This window comes from Gallinula chloropus (genome assembly GCF_964237585.1).
Source record: "Gallinula chloropus genome assembly, chromosome: 30".
NCBI classification, from domain to species: Eukaryota; Metazoa; Chordata; class Aves; order Gruiformes; family Rallidae; genus Gallinula; species Gallinula chloropus.
The window spans coordinates 3143333-3158960 of NC_140115.1; the positions used below are offsets into that span (position 1 = coordinate 3143333).

Below are 15628 nucleotides of genomic sequence, written 5' to 3' on the forward strand. Positions count from 1 at the left end.
CTGAACAGAGCTGGGTAGTGTAATAATTGTAGAGAATTGCTGTTGGGATGGGGATTTAAAGAACAATTCTCATCTATGTGTTTCACAGAGGCCAGGGGTGGAGTGTCGCAGTTTTGCATAGCTGGGTGCTGGGAGAGAATGGGGGCTGCAGAAAGTGGCTGCTGTAAGAAGCAGCCAGAAGCTCTCTGCAGGCCCCAAAGAGTAAACATTGGCCGATTCAAGGCCAGAGCTGCTGCTGACCAAGGCCAAGGCAATTGGCGATGGTCACAGCACCTCTGGGAATCACATGTAGGAGAAAGAGAAACACAAGCAGCTGCATTTGCCACCAGAGAAGGGAGTAAAATCCTGACTAAAGTGCAGTCTGCTAAGAAGGGAGGGGTGGGGGAAGGTGCTTTAAGATCCGGTCACACTTCTCATTATCTGACTCTGGTGTCACTGTGTGTGTAGTGCAGTGTCACCAATCAGAGAGTTTTCTTTCCTTCACTCTGTGTTGAGTCTGTTTTGTCGTGGCGTTGATTACAGGATGATCCCTCCCTGTCCTTATCTTGACTCCTGAGCCTCTCAATATGTATTTTCTCCCCTGTCCAACTAAAAAGGGGAGTGATAGACCGACTTTGGTGGGCGTCTGGCCTCCAGCCAGGCCTAAACCACCACACATACTAATCTCACAGAACTGGGACCTCATTGCTTCCTTTCACCCCCTCAGGATGCTGGGAGCTCTTCTACCCTTGTACCACACTCTGCATCACACACCCCATGTGACACTGGCCCAGGAAGAGCCCTGAGGCAGTGCAGGGGGCAGAATCCCACTTCTGTGGGGCTGGCACTTCTGCTTGCTAAAATACATCAAGGCTTTACTCAGCATCAGATCCACCTGCACAGTGCCTCAGTCTACCTTAAATCACAGACACCAATTTTCTGCTCTAACCCATTCATGAGGAGAGAAGCTTTCTCAGTAATGGGCCTCAGTGGGGCCAATTAACACTCTACAGCAGTTCAGCTTTTTCTTCTGACCTTAACTCTTGGAGAGACTGCTTCAATCTCCTCACAGTATCTGCAGTTCATGGAATCAGCACCAAATACACCACGGGGCTCATTAAAATTGAAAAAGCCCTAACGAGCTATGTGTCTTTTCTTCTGAGTTTTAAGACTTGTGGAGCTAATTGGAGAGGTTTCAGGACTCTATTTAAAGTGGAAGATTTCAATGAGCACTTAATTAAAAAAATAAAAAAGAAGTTTTAATATTTTCAGGCTTTTTAGTTTTTCAATTTACGGAAGTGACAGGAGCTTTCTCCAACTAAAATTGAACCAGAGGATCTCCTAAGGAGGTGTGGAAAGGTCATAACAGCTGTCTCAATGAGTTCCCACACTGCCTAGACACCTTTACAACTCTCCAACTCCACCATGTCTCCAAGGGATGCTTGGGAGTTGCACTCTTTTCCTCCATCAGGCTCCTGCTCTGAGTCTGCAGCTGAATGTTGCAGCCTCTTTGCCACAATTCCCACCCCTTTTACCCTGAGGACTGGCTGGGAATAGAAACAGCATTCTTCCTCATTTTGAAAAAAATGATTAAAAAATGATAAAAAACCATAAAACACATTCCCCAACTATGAGTAAAAAACTGTAAGGGGGTGGAGTAAATCCCAAAAGCAAAGGACAGGGCACATGGCCAGAGAGTCTGCTGAAAAGGGGCCTTGAGACACAGTCCATTTCCTCAGGGCAGGTGGAAATACCCAAAAGGCAAGTTTCAGTGCACAGTGTGACAGTGTCCTGACACCCCAAGGACTCAGGAGGATGTGTGTTTTTCCTACTACGTTTCATATTTATCCCCAGAGCTCCTAACTTAGTCTGATTGTGGAAAACAACAGTTGATTGGTTGGAAATATTCAGTCAGTGAAAATGTGCTTGTATCTTTTTAAATGTGAAGAAATTTCTCAGGCTTTTCTGGCAGAGCTCCAGCACCCACTTTGGCCTTCTTCCTGGGCAAATTTCCTGCCCAGAGCCTTGTCACCAACTCCTGTCCCTAGTAAACTCCCTGCCCAGCCTCCTATAGTCACTTCTACTTGGCTGTGTCCCCTGACCCCAGGCCCATCTATAGGAAATGAAACTGGAGGGGTTTTGGGCAACATTTTACAGTCAAATGAAAATGTTTGTTGATGCTGAAAATATTAGTGAGTCAGGACTGAGAAAGAAATGGACTTGTGCTGTATCCTGTGTTAGCTGACATCATCACACTAGCAAAACTCTTTCTAGAAGACAGTGTCTCCTATAAGTCCCCCTGCAACTGTACAGAAGTTGAGAAGGCAAGAACAAACTGATGATAGTGGCTGCACACTAACAAGATTCCAGGGCAAATTCACTGAGTGTGGAGGGCCATGTCAGGAATGAAGATTCCTGGAGGTGTAGTAGAAGCTGCTCAGGGCTGTGGGTGATGAAACTCCTGCAGAACACTGACACGTGCCTCCCTGAATGCTGATTGGAGCAGGAAATCAGAGGGAGCAATTTCAGGATGACAAAGTGAGAAGATGCAGACATGCTGAGTCATGGAGCCACTTGCATGTGTCCTGTCACACCACAGGGCCCAGTGGTCATCCAATGCCAGTGAAATGGGGAGGCTTTTGGTCATCACTTCTCCCCCTCCTCTTTTCCTTTAAAGAGCAGGCAGCTGCGTGGATCTCGGCTCTCAGCTGGGGTAAAACCACGACACTCAAGTCTTTCCTTGGCAAGGGAATGGTCCTAACGATGCCTCTGTCATTCCGTGTGCTCACAGTGTCCATATTTCAAACTGACAAAGGTGCAGTAGTGTCCTGGTTTTGGTCAGAGTTAACTTCATTTGTAGCAGCGGATGGGATGCTGTGTTTGAGAGTTACAATGGGAGTAGTGCTGATAACACCCTGATGGTTTCAGTTGCTTTCAGACAGTCAAGGTCTTTCTCAGCTCTTCATGAGAAAGGAGGGGCGAAGCCAGGACAGGTGACCGAACTGACCAAAGAGAGTATTCCACGCCAGTTACGTCCTGCCCAGGATATCGGGGGTTGATGGGAGGAAGGCCAAGGGCGGCTCCGGGACGCACGGTTCTTGGGGGACGGTCGGGTTCTGGGACGGCTCTGGGTGGCACGGCCTGAGTTGTGGGTTCAGTGAGAAACTGCATTGGGTATCAACAGCTTCATGTATTTTTGCTCTAAAGTCCTGTTAGCATTGTTATATTGTATCTTTCTGTTATCTTAGTAAACTATCCGTATCTCAATCCACGGGCCTTTTAGTTTCTTGGTTTTGGGGTTATTTGCCCCTTCCTTTCCCCTTCCCTTGCCTCTCAGCCCCCCTTCCCTCTTCCCCTGCTCTTTTCCTTTTAAGGAGCAGGCAGCTGCGTGGATCTCGGCTCTCTGCCGGGGTAAAACCACGACACCTTGCTACAGAAAAACTGACTAACAAGGACATAAATCAGCTCAGACTGGTAAGAACACTGCAAGCTTGCAAGACCCTCACATTCCAGGCGAAAGTTGAAAAGTACATGGTGAGAAGGACTCCTGGCCTTCTTCCAAGGACCACCAGAGACCCTGGCTCACAGTTCTTGGAAGGATCTGCGCAAGCACAAAGGACTGATAAGCTCATGAACATGCGAAGCCAGAGTAGGTGGGTTCAGGTAATAATTATGTAGAGGCGTTAATAGAATATTCATTGTTTTACTGCATTAATGTAGGGTCGGTCTGCTGCTTGGGTGCATGTCATTGGTGGAGCAGAGAGTCCCCGGCCCCCAGGGCTGTTTGGCTGCTTCTTACTTGCTCAAATAAATTCTATTTGGATACTCTAAACTAGAGTGAACAATTTGTCATGGCCGTTTTTAACCATGTCATGCTCAGCATAAAGGGGGCTGGTGGGGGGAGGAGCAGGCAGCTCCAGGACGCACAGTTTTGTGGACAGTCTGGTTTGGGGACGGCTCTGATCTGCACTGCCTTAGCTGTGCAGTTTGGTGAGAAAATACATTGTGTGTCACCAGTTTCATATATTTATATATAGTTTAATATAATAGACCTATTATTGTTATCTCTCTCTCTCTCTCCTGACCCAGTAAACTCCCCTTACTCCAACCTGCAAGTTTTGGGGTTTTTTTGTTGGCTTTTCCCTCCCTTCTTCCCTCCCCCCTCTTAAAACACTGTGTTTCTCTCCAACTGAAGGAGGTTACAGGAGTGGTTCCTTCAGGGTGTTTCACAGCAGGTTCCCCTGGAGCCCCAGAGAGACCTGGAGACATCCCAGAGGGCAGCAGAGAGTGCTGCCTTGGGCTGGTCCTCTGCTGTTGAGCTGGGCTGGGCTCCTGGGGTGGAGGGAGCGCATGGCAAGCAGGCAGCACTGAAGACACACAGTTCTGCCCAGGAGCAGCTCTTCTTCACAGTGAAGCAGAGCTGACAGCACTGCCAGTAAGCACTGAGGGGAGAAGAGCGAGACAGAGGGAGCTGAAAGGCAGTCTAGGCTGGGAGGACAGCTGAGGGTTCACCGGAAAAGAAACCTTTACATCCCTTTCTATGGTAAGTCTCTAAGCTGCAGAGCAATAGTAATGAGGATTCCGTAGGGGTCTCCTCAGCCTCATTCATCCCACAGTCTGTAGGAACTTTCAGGAGGAATCTCACAGATTCCCAAGTACAGAAGTGAAGGATGTGCTCCACATCAGGCATTTTCTGCTGCAGCTTTAGAGGGACAGGGTATCCCAGCTGCCTTTTCCCAGGGATGCATCAGGGGTGTGAAGCTGGCTGTGCAGCCAGGAGTGCCTATGGCTGTCCTGCAGAGCAAGGTCCCTGCACCCAGGGGCTGTGTGCTGGGGCAGGGACTGCACTGCAGCCAGGGTCAGCACTCAGCTTGCCCAGGAAGCTCCTCACAGTGCTGCGGGGAGAAGCTCAGGATGGAAGGAGACACCTCTAGCCAGGCAGGGTCCTTCTGCTGTGGAGAAGGTGCTGCCCGGGTCAGTGCTTCTCACAGCTCCTCATCACCCCCAGAATATCTCTGGAGAGGATCTTTCCGATCCCCTGAAGAAAGAAAGGCTTTTCTTAGTCAGTTTGGGCATTCCTGAGTCTTGGCATTAAGTTTTATACCACGGGGTTGAGTGGGAATGCAAATAGATCCATCAGGTGTGCACCATGCTCTGAGAAACCTTTAGTGTTACCCTACGAAATCCCAGGGCTATCTCACTATTTCCAGAGGAGAATTTGGCATAGGAAGGTCAATGAAGTTCCTGTTTGAGACTAACATTGCTTTTATGACCCTCAGATTGCATCCTGCACTGGAAGAGAGGAGAGGGGTCCGGGAAAGAGAAGGGAAGTGTGGAGTTTGAACATGTGGAGAGATGGGCTGGTCTCTCAGGAACCTCATATTATCCCCTAAGGCATTTCTCAGACTGCAGACTGCAGGACAGCATCATCTTGGTGGTTTCAATGGAACTTGTTTGAGCTGCTCCTTAGCTTCTGCACGCACAGAGGTGGCCTTGGGCAGTGTCCTGCAGCCAGGAGGTGTCTGCAGGGCAGAGCTGAGCACACAGCTGCTGGGACTGGCTCCTTGAGCACAGGTAGGCAGGAGTGCTGAGGACAGGGAGGAGAGCTGAGGACAAACTGCTACTGGCAGGGACAGCTCCAGGCAGGGAGGGAGAGGGAGCTATGCTCAGGAGCACTGTGGGAGGAGGAGCTGGGTACCTCCCTGCCATCCCTGTGGCCCCAAGGATTGCAGGCTGTCACTGCGTTTCAGAAGGGCCTCTGGTGAGGAGAAACTGCTGAGTACCCATCTGTCTGTCCTGCCTCTGTCCACAGGAGCACGAGGGGATTTCTCCCTGTTTCCCTTCCTGTCTATTCTGCATTTATTCCCACCATAATTGGAAACTCAGGGCAAGGCATTTTGCAGGGCTGGGAGAAAGTCAACTCTCCTTTTGCACACCTCCTCTTCATGAGGTCTTGCTGGGCTGCAGGTTCCTTCCAGAAGGGCACAGCTCTCCCATGGCATCTCTGTGTTATCCAAGAGCCCCATGGAGAAGACATCTCAGTGGTGCTCAGGCCATGGAAATGCTGCTGGCTGGCTGTGTGCAGGGAGCTGCAGAGAGTGCTTGGTGTTCCTGGCTGGGAGGGCAGGGCTGAGAACCTCCTTGGGTACAGTGGAACAAGATGTGAGGGTCAGAGGTCTTCTTTTGGGAAATGGATTCTTCTGCTCACAGCAGTGTCCAATTCCTTTTGGAGGGAACATCTGGGTGTGATCATCCCCCAGCTCAAAGAGCTGCCAGCACAGGGCAGCTGAGACCAGGGCTGATGGAAAGACCCGCTCTCTTCACTCATCACTAAGGGACAGTCCCTTTGCTTCTCAGGACACATGAGGTTCCACTTGAAATGCAGTACTAATGCCAGGGCTTTCATGCCAGCAGAGACCCCTGCTCCCTTGGGCAGCCTCACCAGACAGAGCTCACAGATGGGACCCATGAAAAGTCTTCCTGAAAGCAGGGAGGCAGTTTGGGGGCTGCTATGTGAAATGGAGTTGGTTGATTGGGTTGGGGAATGCGCTGCCTGCTTCCTATTTCACCTCGGGGAGGGGGAGGGGGGCAGGGGCTGTTCTTCATAAAAGTCTCCCTTAGGTTGTCACTACCTTCTCCTCCTTGAACAGGGAAATATGCCCAGAGGAAGCAGATGTCAAATGGCAGCTCCATCACTGGGTTCCTTCCCCTGGCCTTTGCAGACACCCGGGAGCTGCAGCTGCTGCACTTCTGCCTCTTCCTGGGCATCTACCTGGCTGCCCTCCTGGGCAATGGCCTCATCATCACTGCCATATTCTGTGACCATTTCCTTCACACCCCCATGTACTTCTTCCTCCTCAACCTCTCCCTCCTTGACCTGGGATCCATCTCCACATCTGTTCCCAAATCTATGGCCAATTCCCTGTGGGACACCAGGGCCATTTCCTCCACAGGATGTGCTGCCCAGCTCTTTTCTCTTATCTTCTTGATTTCAGCAGAGTATTTTCTCCTCACAGTTATGGCCTAAGACCGCTACATTGCCATCTGCCACCCCCTGCACTACGGGACCCTCCTGGGCAGCAGAGCTTGTGTCCACATGGCAGCAGCTGCCTGGGCCAGTGGGTTTCTCAATGCTGTGCTGCACACAGCCAATACATTTTCAATACCTCTCTGCCATGGCAATGCTGTTGACCAGTTCTTCTGTGAAATCCCCCAGATCCTCAAGCTCTCCTGCTCAGATGCCTACCTCGGGGAGCTTGGGCTTGTTGTGGTTCATGCCTGTTTTTCCTTTGTGTGTTTTGTGTTCATTGTGGTGTCCTATGTGCAGATTTTCAAGGCCGTGCTAAGGATGCCCTCTGGACAGGGACAGCACAAAGCCTTTTTCACCTGTCTCCCTCACCTGGCTGTTGTTGGCCTGTTTATCAGTACTGTCATTTTTGCTCACATAAAGCCAAATTCCACCTCTTCTCCATCCCTTGACCTGGTGGTGGTTGTTCTGTATGCAGTGGTGCCTCCAGCAGTGAACCCCCTCATCTACAGCTTGAGGAACCAGGAACTCAAGAAGGCCATTAGGAAAGTGATTTTATTGATAAATGTTGAGATTCATCCAACTTCTTCCAAGGAATGAATGGTTTCTCCTGCATTCTTATTAAAACCTGCTTCTGACTATTTGCTGTGTGATTCTCATTAGAGTGTGTGGGTTTCAGGGAGGTGAATGCATGTGGGAGCTGTGGTGGCCAGGTCAAAAGAGGCTGGTTGGATGGGGAGGACACCAGGATCTGGAAAGACCCAGGGCTAGGGCAGCCTGGTGAGTAATGGCCCCAGCTCTATGCAGGTCACCTGGGCAGACCCAAAGCCCAGGCCCACACTGGAGGGATGTGGCTGTTGTGGGGGGTAAGTGCCGCAGGGGATGCACAGAGGTCACCTGCTCACCAGATCAGCCAGAGAGGGGACTGGGGCAGTAGCTCACCTTGGTGTGGGTCCAGTCCCTGCCAACCACAGAGATCTTCAGACAGCTCCAGCTTCCCCTCTGGGGGGTTGTTCTTGGCACTCATATATGTGGGTAGCACTGGGTATGTGCCGTGGTGACCACTCGCCATCTTCCCTCTCACCACACCCCAATGCTTGAATCCAAAACACAGCCCCTGGTCTCTATCAGCTCCCAAAGCGACTATGAGCTTTTCTCTCTACAATGCAAAGAGAAACTGGCCCTTTTGGGGTGGAATTCCTTGGGACTGATGTTGACATGAGCTTTGGAAGAACAGCTCAGTCCCAAGGAACTGCCTTATGGAGATGCTATTTTATTATAGGGGTGCTATGAGAGTCTCCTCTGACCCAGGACTAGGTTCCAGTTGTGTACAGCTGAGACAGAAAAAGATCATTCCTCAGTAAAGTAAGATGAATCTGAACATATATTTAGGAACACTGTAGACACAAACAATAAAAGCCCCAATAGATAACGATGATAACAACAAACAAACAACCAAAGTAGAGGCCTTGTTCTATCAGAGAGACTCAAAATCATTTTAAAGAAAGACAAGAGGTTTATAAAGTCTGTGAAACATCCATGAGATCACTTTCCTCATTTCTCATGCTGTAGACGAGGGGGGGTCGCTGTTGAATGTGCTGTTGAATGATCCAGTTTAATACACATGAAATCTCTCTCCTCAGCTGCCTGCTACGGCCAAGCAGCGTGTGAAGGGGGTCAGCTTCCAGAGGAGATTCTCTGCCAGAACAGTTTTATTCAGATACATAGAAAGGTCAGTTATTGTTGCAGTCTGGCGTAGCTGGGTGCTGGCAGAGGATGGGGGCTGCAGAGATGGCTCCTGCAAGAAGCAGCTAGAAGTTCTCTGCAGGCCCTGCAGAGCAAACATTGGTTGATTCAAGGGCAGAGTCTCTGCTGACCAAGGCCAAGCCCATCAGTGATGGTCACAGCGCCTCTGGGAATCACATTGAGGAAAACATAAACACAAGCAGCTGCCTTTTTCCAGCAGAGAAGGGAGTGAGAAGATGGAACGAGCTGTGCAGACCAAGGCCAGGAAGTGGGGGGAGGATGCCCAATGTGCCAGAGTGAAAGATGCCCCTGCAGCCTGGGGAGAAACCCATGGTGGAGCGGGTGTCCCACTGCAGCCCATGGAAAAAGCCCAGACCCCACCTGCAGCCCGTGGAGAGGCCCCACGCTGGATGGAGCAGGTGGAGACAGACAGGAGATGCTGTGACCCACGTTGGACCCAGCCCCTGCCAGCACTGGCAGCCCGTGGGGAGAGACAGAGACACAGAGATGAGCAAGGGAGAGATTTGGGCCAGATTAGGTTTGGTGGGGGGAGGCTGGTGACCCCATGGAGGACTGGGACTGAGAGACACTGTGACTGATGACTGCAGCCATAGCAGTGACCCACGGTGGGGCAGCTGGGGAAGAGCTGAAGCCCTGTGGGAAAGGACTCACCTTGGAGAAGGTCGTGGAGGACTGTCTGCCCTGGGTGGGACCCCACGGTGCAGCAGGGGATGGGGGTGAGGAATGAATGACCCCCCCCAGCCAAGAAGGAAACCAACTTGCAAGGGACTGACCGAAGCCCCATCTCCCAGTCCCTGCCCCTCCCGTGCCACAATGGGGGGGAAGAAGGGAGCAAAATCCTGACTAAACTGAAGTCTGCAAGAAGGGAGGGGTGGGGGGAAGGTGCTTTAAGTTCTGGTCCCGTTGTTTTAAGATCTGGTCACGCTTCTCATTATCCAACTCTGGTGTCACTGGGTGTGCAGTGCAGTGTAATAAACTAGAGAGTTTTCTGTCCTTCCCTCTGTTGAGTCTGTTTTGCCCATGTCATTCATTAAAGGATGATCCCTCCTTGTCCTTATCTTGACTCCTAAGCCTCTTGATATCTATTTTCTCCCCTGTACAAATAAAAAGGGGAGGGATAGACCGATTTTGGTGGGTGTCTGGCCTCCAGCCAGGCCTAAACCACCATACCCACACAAGCCATATGCCTCTCTCAGCATCAAAGCTGATCCAGCACCAATGAAACCACAACGTCATGCACAAGTAAGCTGCACACTCCTGGCCTGTCCACCACTCAGGCAAAGGTGGTATCACAGCATCTGCCACTGACATGTCTCCATTCCTGGCTTGTCAGGTATTTTGGCACCACTGACATCACAAGGACATTTCTAAGGTATCTGTCAGTTCCTGGCCAATCATACATCCAGATACCAGTAGCCTCAGAAGGACCTATACTGTCCATAAGCCTGGTCCTAGACTCAGGCTAGAGAGATTTCCTCAGAACCCACACAGCCTATTGGTCTTTTCCCAGCCTATCAACTATTCAGGAAGTAATGATACTCTCTACACAAGTTTTGGCCTTTGTCTGACCTATCAGCTACTGGGGAACCACTGACATCACAACACAGACCATCTGCCTTCTCTTGTCCTGTAAACTGTTCAGGAATCAGTAACCTCACAACAACCTCCACTGTCCACAGCCTGCTCCAGATCTGTCAGTATGACCTCACAAGCACGTATTCCCCTATTGGCCAAGGACACATTGTTGAGATATTTAGTTCCCAGTGACCTCACAAGCATCTACCAAATCCATGAGGCTACTCCCCACATGCTTGAAGTATTCCATCTCAGACCTCTCAGGGCTCGTTCTGCAGCCTGTTTAAGTGGGGGACCCAGATGGCTTTATCTTTGTGTTTCTTTTCACCTTTAAACATTTATTCTTCATTAAATTAAACCTTATTAAAGCAGGTTTGATCCATTGCATACCTAAGTGTCTTGGTTTCGGTTGGGATGGAGTTAATTTCTTTTCTTACAGTGGATAGAATACTGTGTTTAGGAATTAGGATGAGAGCAGTGCTGAGAGCACCCTGATGTTTCCAGTTGTTGCCAAGTAATCAAGGACTTTTGCAGTTGTTCACATTTCCCTACTAATGAGAAAGGAGGGGACGCAGCCAGGACAGGTGACCCGACCTGGCCAAAGGGGGTATTCCATGCCAATTACATCACGCAGGTACAAATTGCTGCCATGATGGTGCACATGGGACAATACAACAGAGAATCCCTGGTCCCCATTCAGAAACTGATTCATCAACGGGAGAGTCAGGGAGTGACAGAAGGAGGGTCTGTCTGTTTCTCCTGCAGGACCGAGCAAGTGGTGTGTGGTGCTCAGCCACTGTTTGGGGCTGAACTACTACTACTACAAAACTACACAGTGTTTTGAGTTTATCCAAGTTCCACTAGTTGTTATCCATTGCTCCAAATGGACAGCACAGTGTGGTTTTGTTTGCAAGCTTTATCATCGTAATCTAGCTTAAGTAAAGTTGTGCTTTGCTTTGACCTCCTGAGGCAGAGTACTCCTGTTACTCCTCCGCGCAGAGGATTATAGAAGCTCATCTCGCCAGTGTGCTTGTTAAAAGAGATGGGCTAAGAGAGGGTTTACCTGGCCCCTGGAGCAAGTAGGAAAGTGTAACTCATGCTGGGATGAGGCAGATGGGTCTGAGAGAAGGGTTGGATCCAGGCGCACCTAGACTCCTCTCTGAGGGAGCTCCTGACAAGCAGGCAGTGCTGAAGAGACACAGCTCTGCCAAGAGCAGCTCCTCTGCCAAACGCAGCGGGGCTGAGGGCACTGCCTGCAGGCTCCAAGGCAGACAGAGAGGGGATAAAGGCAATCTGGATGGGAGGATGCCCAGAGCTCACAGAGAAATCTTCATGGCTGTGGACATGTTATGTCTCTGGCTGTAGGGCAATAAACAAGAGTATCCTGAAGAGATGTCCCAGAGCTGGCACATCCAGCGGTTGGTGTAGAGGAGAAGGACATGCTCTGGATCAAGGAGTTTCTGCTTCACTATTAGAGGGACCAAGGCCATGACCTTTTCCTTCTCCCGGGAAAGGCTGCAGGAGTGTGAAGCTGGGTGTATCCCCAGGGGGGGTCAGGGCTGTCGTCATCAGGTTTCCTGTGCCACTGGTGGCTGTGTAGTGGGGAAAGGACTCTGATGCCGGCAGGGTAAGCTTCCTGGAGAACCTGCTACAGCACTGGGGGAGAGGCTGTGGGTGGATGGGTTGATCTTCAGAAGAACAGTCTTTCCTATTCAGGGGGCACTGTGTGGGTGAGAACTGTTCACACCTTCAGATCACCCAAGGACATTTTTGAGGAGGTGCTTCAAGGGGAAGGTCAAGGCAGGATAAAGACAAGGAGATTTCCTGCATCTGACTATTCCATTTCCTACTCTTGAACAATGGGAGGGGAGATATGTAAAAGGAGTTCTCCAGCATGAACATGTCTGTGAGACTCTTGAACCATCACTTTGAGTGATCACTGACTCTACCAAGAGCCTCCTAAAGCGCCTTCAGCCACTCCTCTTCCCGTGGACAGAACCCACATCGCCATTACAGGTTTCATCAGGGTTGTTCTGACTGGACCTTGTCCACATGCCAACAAGAACTTGTGCACTGCCAGTGCCCTGAAACCAGAGATGTTTGTGTAGGGCCAAGGGGAGTCCACAGAGCTTGTGATGGGGTCTGTGAGAGATGACAGGAAAAAGCCACCTGACAGGGAAACACCTGCCAGGAGGAAAATCTCCAGGCAGCAGGGATAATGTGAGGGAATGAGAGGAAGCCAAACCCAGAAATGTTGTGGGTGGGAGAATGCAGAAAACCCTGTATCATTGCCTGCACTGCAGACCCCTTCCTGTGAGAAAGCAGGGCAGTGGGTTCCAAGACATGAACCATCTCCTCTGCAGCCAAGGCCCCAAACCAAGGGCTGACTCCTTGCCATCTTGAGGGCAGAGGCCCTGCTCCCCATGGCACACTCAGCCAGCATCAACCAGGACTCCAGCTGTAAAGGTGAGGAAAATGCTGGGAAAATAAAAGCAGGTGTGTGTGTAGCAGGGGGAGTATTTGTAGGACATGGATTTGAGTTTGCTCGGAGAAGTCTCCCCTAACTTACTGTGTTTTCCTCCTTGAGCAGTACCCCATGCCATGAACTAGGAAATGGTGCACAACAGCTCCATTACCCAGCTACTCCTCGTAGTATTCACGAACACACGGGAGCTGCAGCTCCTGCACTTCTGCCTCTTCCTGGGCATCTACCTGGCTGCTCTCCTGGGCAATGGCCTCATCATCATCACCATAGCCTGTGACCACCACCTCCACACCCCCATGTACTTCTTCCTCCTCAACCTCTCCTTCCTTGACCTGTCCTCCATCTCCACCACCCTCCACAAATTGATGATTAATTCCCTGTGGGACACCATGGCCATCTCCTACACAGGATGTGCTGCACAGGCCTTTCTCTTTGTCTTTTTTGCTTCAGCTGAGTTTTATCTCCTCACTGTCATGGCCTATGACCGCTACGTTGCCATCTGCCAGCCCCTGCACTACGGGACCCTCCTGGGCAGCAGAGCTTGTGTCCACATGGCAGCAGCTGCCTGGGCCAGTGGGTTTCTCCATGCTGTGCTGCACACAGCCAATACATTTTCACTGCCCCTCTGCCATGGCAATGCCCTTGACCAGTTCTTCTGTGAAATCCCCCAGATCCTCAAGCTCTCCTGCTCACACTCCTACCCCAGGTAAGTTGGGCCTAATGTACTTAGTGCCTGTTTGTTCTTTGTGTGGTTTATGGTAATTTTGATGTCCTATGTGCAGATCTTCAGGGCTGTGCTGAGGATCCCCTCGCAGCAGGGACGGCACAAAGCCTTTTCCACCTGCCTCCCTCACCTGGCCGTGGTCTCCCTGCTTGTCTGCAGTGTCATGTTTGTCTACCTGTAGCCCCCCTCCATGTCCTCCCCACCTCTCAACCTGGTAGTGACTGTTCTGTACTCGGTGGTGCCTCCAGCAGTGAACCCCCTCATCTACAGCATGAGGAACCAGGAGATCAAAGACACACTGAGGAAACTGAAGAAACGGTGGAGCTGTTGCTTTGAGTGTCAGGAAGTTACAAACTCTCCCATCTTCCAGTAGTCTGTCTCAACGACTCTTTAACCAACTCTTGTGTTCTTGCCTTGCCTTTATAGCTGTCCTGTCCTCTCTCTGTCTGTCTCAAGGTGTCCTTGTATGGATTGTCCTTGCGGAAGGCAGAGATCAGCAGGTATTGCATTCACTTTGCTCATAGAATCATAAAATCTGTAAGTCTGGAAATGACTTTTAGAGGTCATCTAGTCCAACTCCCTGCAGTGAGCAGCAACCTCTTCCCTAGAACAGGTTGCTCAGAGTCTCATCAAGCCTGACCTTTAATATCTCCAGGGATGGAACCTAAATTTCTGGGTAACCAGTTCCGGTGATCTACCATCCTCATATTGAAGAACTTTTTCCTAATATCCCACCCAGATCTCCCCTTTTTGTGTTTAAATCCATTACCCCTTGTCCTATTGCTATGTGCCTCAGGGTCATTGAGGAAGGAGGGGGAAGAGGAGTTCCCTCCCACAGAGTTAAGAAGGTGAAAAATACCCCTTCATACCCCAAAGACTTTTAACAGGAACAAGTGGGGAGGCACAGAGTTACCACAGGAGAATAAACAGAGAGGAAACACGGGGCTGTTTCTGCTGCCCCTGGGAGAAAGAAGATGGTGCTCAGGGCTCTCCCAGCTGCACAGACCTCTCCTCCCTCCTGGCTGCACCCAGCTGCATGGCCAGGATGGGCTGTGCTGGCCCAGGGCTCAGGGGCTGCTGTGCACTGAGCTCTGGTGTCACAGCCTTGGTGTCCTCAGGGGGATGTGCCAGAGACACCTCTTCAGCATCGTCATAGCCTGTGCTGTCCTGGGGAGGGGACCAGGCATCTCCCTCAGCTCCAGGGGCCTCAGCATGTCTCAGAGGGTGCAGGTGTGTCCCTGCAAGCAGCAAGGCAGCCCACTGAGTGATCGTCCCACGAGGTGCCCATCCTGACCTGTACATCACCTTCCTCCCTTCTCCTCACCAGTGGAGAAATATTTACCTCCCTCTTCCACCAAGGGTCCCCCCCAAGGAAAACTCCCAGGGCAGGTTGGTCTATTGCCAGACTGTGGGCTCTCAATATGGCAGCAATTCATCTGGCACCCCAGGAACCCACAGCACTGTCTGTCCCTCTCACCTCCAGGTGCATCCCTGGGTTCTGCTCCATCCTCTGGTGCCCTGGGCATTTCCCAGTCTCCTTGCTCAGACACTGGATCCTCCCCAGGCTCAGAAACCTCCCTGGCATCGTCATAGCCATCTGCTGGGTCATCTCTGGGCAGGACAGGCATGTCTGAAAGGAGAGGGACGATGCTGACAGTGAGGAGACATGTCCTGCGGAGCAGAGGAAGGGCCTTAGACATGGGCAGGGAGGAAGGGCAGGGACATGGGCCTTAGAAACTGGCAGCACCAGAGGATTCCCCTGCTCATTTCCTCCCCTGTTGCTCACGGTGACACTGGTGTCAACCACAAGTGTGCAGAGAGGAGAGATCCACCCCTTCCTGCTCCCCATTACCTGGTGCTGATCCTGGACCATCCTCCTCCTCAATGTCCTCATAGTGGGTCTGCATCTTGGTCAGGGACCCCTCTGAATAGGAGCCTGGGGACAAGGGATGGGTGTTTTATGGGGTGCGTTCTGCTGACCCAGCTGGTGCTCAGTGCTGCTGGGGACAGGGGACCCACCGAGTCCGGGCTGCATTGGACCAGGGCTCAGGACATACCTTGTTCTCCTGGG

At 51.2% G+C, this 15628-nt stretch overlaps 2 pseudogenes across 2 annotated transcripts; both read left to right on the forward strand.

Annotated features, from left to right (window-relative positions):
- Positions 1-6652: 6652 nt before the first annotated feature.
- LOC311202510 (olfactory receptor 14A16-like) lies at positions 6653-7606 on the forward strand (annotated as a pseudogene). The gene has a single exon. The product of its transcript is annotated as an olfactory receptor 14A16-like (transcript).
- Positions 7607-13018: 5412 nt separating this feature from the next.
- LOC311202511 (olfactory receptor 14C36-like) lies at positions 13019-13930 on the forward strand (annotated as a pseudogene). Its single transcript has one exon. The product of its transcript is annotated as an olfactory receptor 14C36-like (transcript).
- Positions 13931-15628: the final 1698 nt, after the last annotated feature.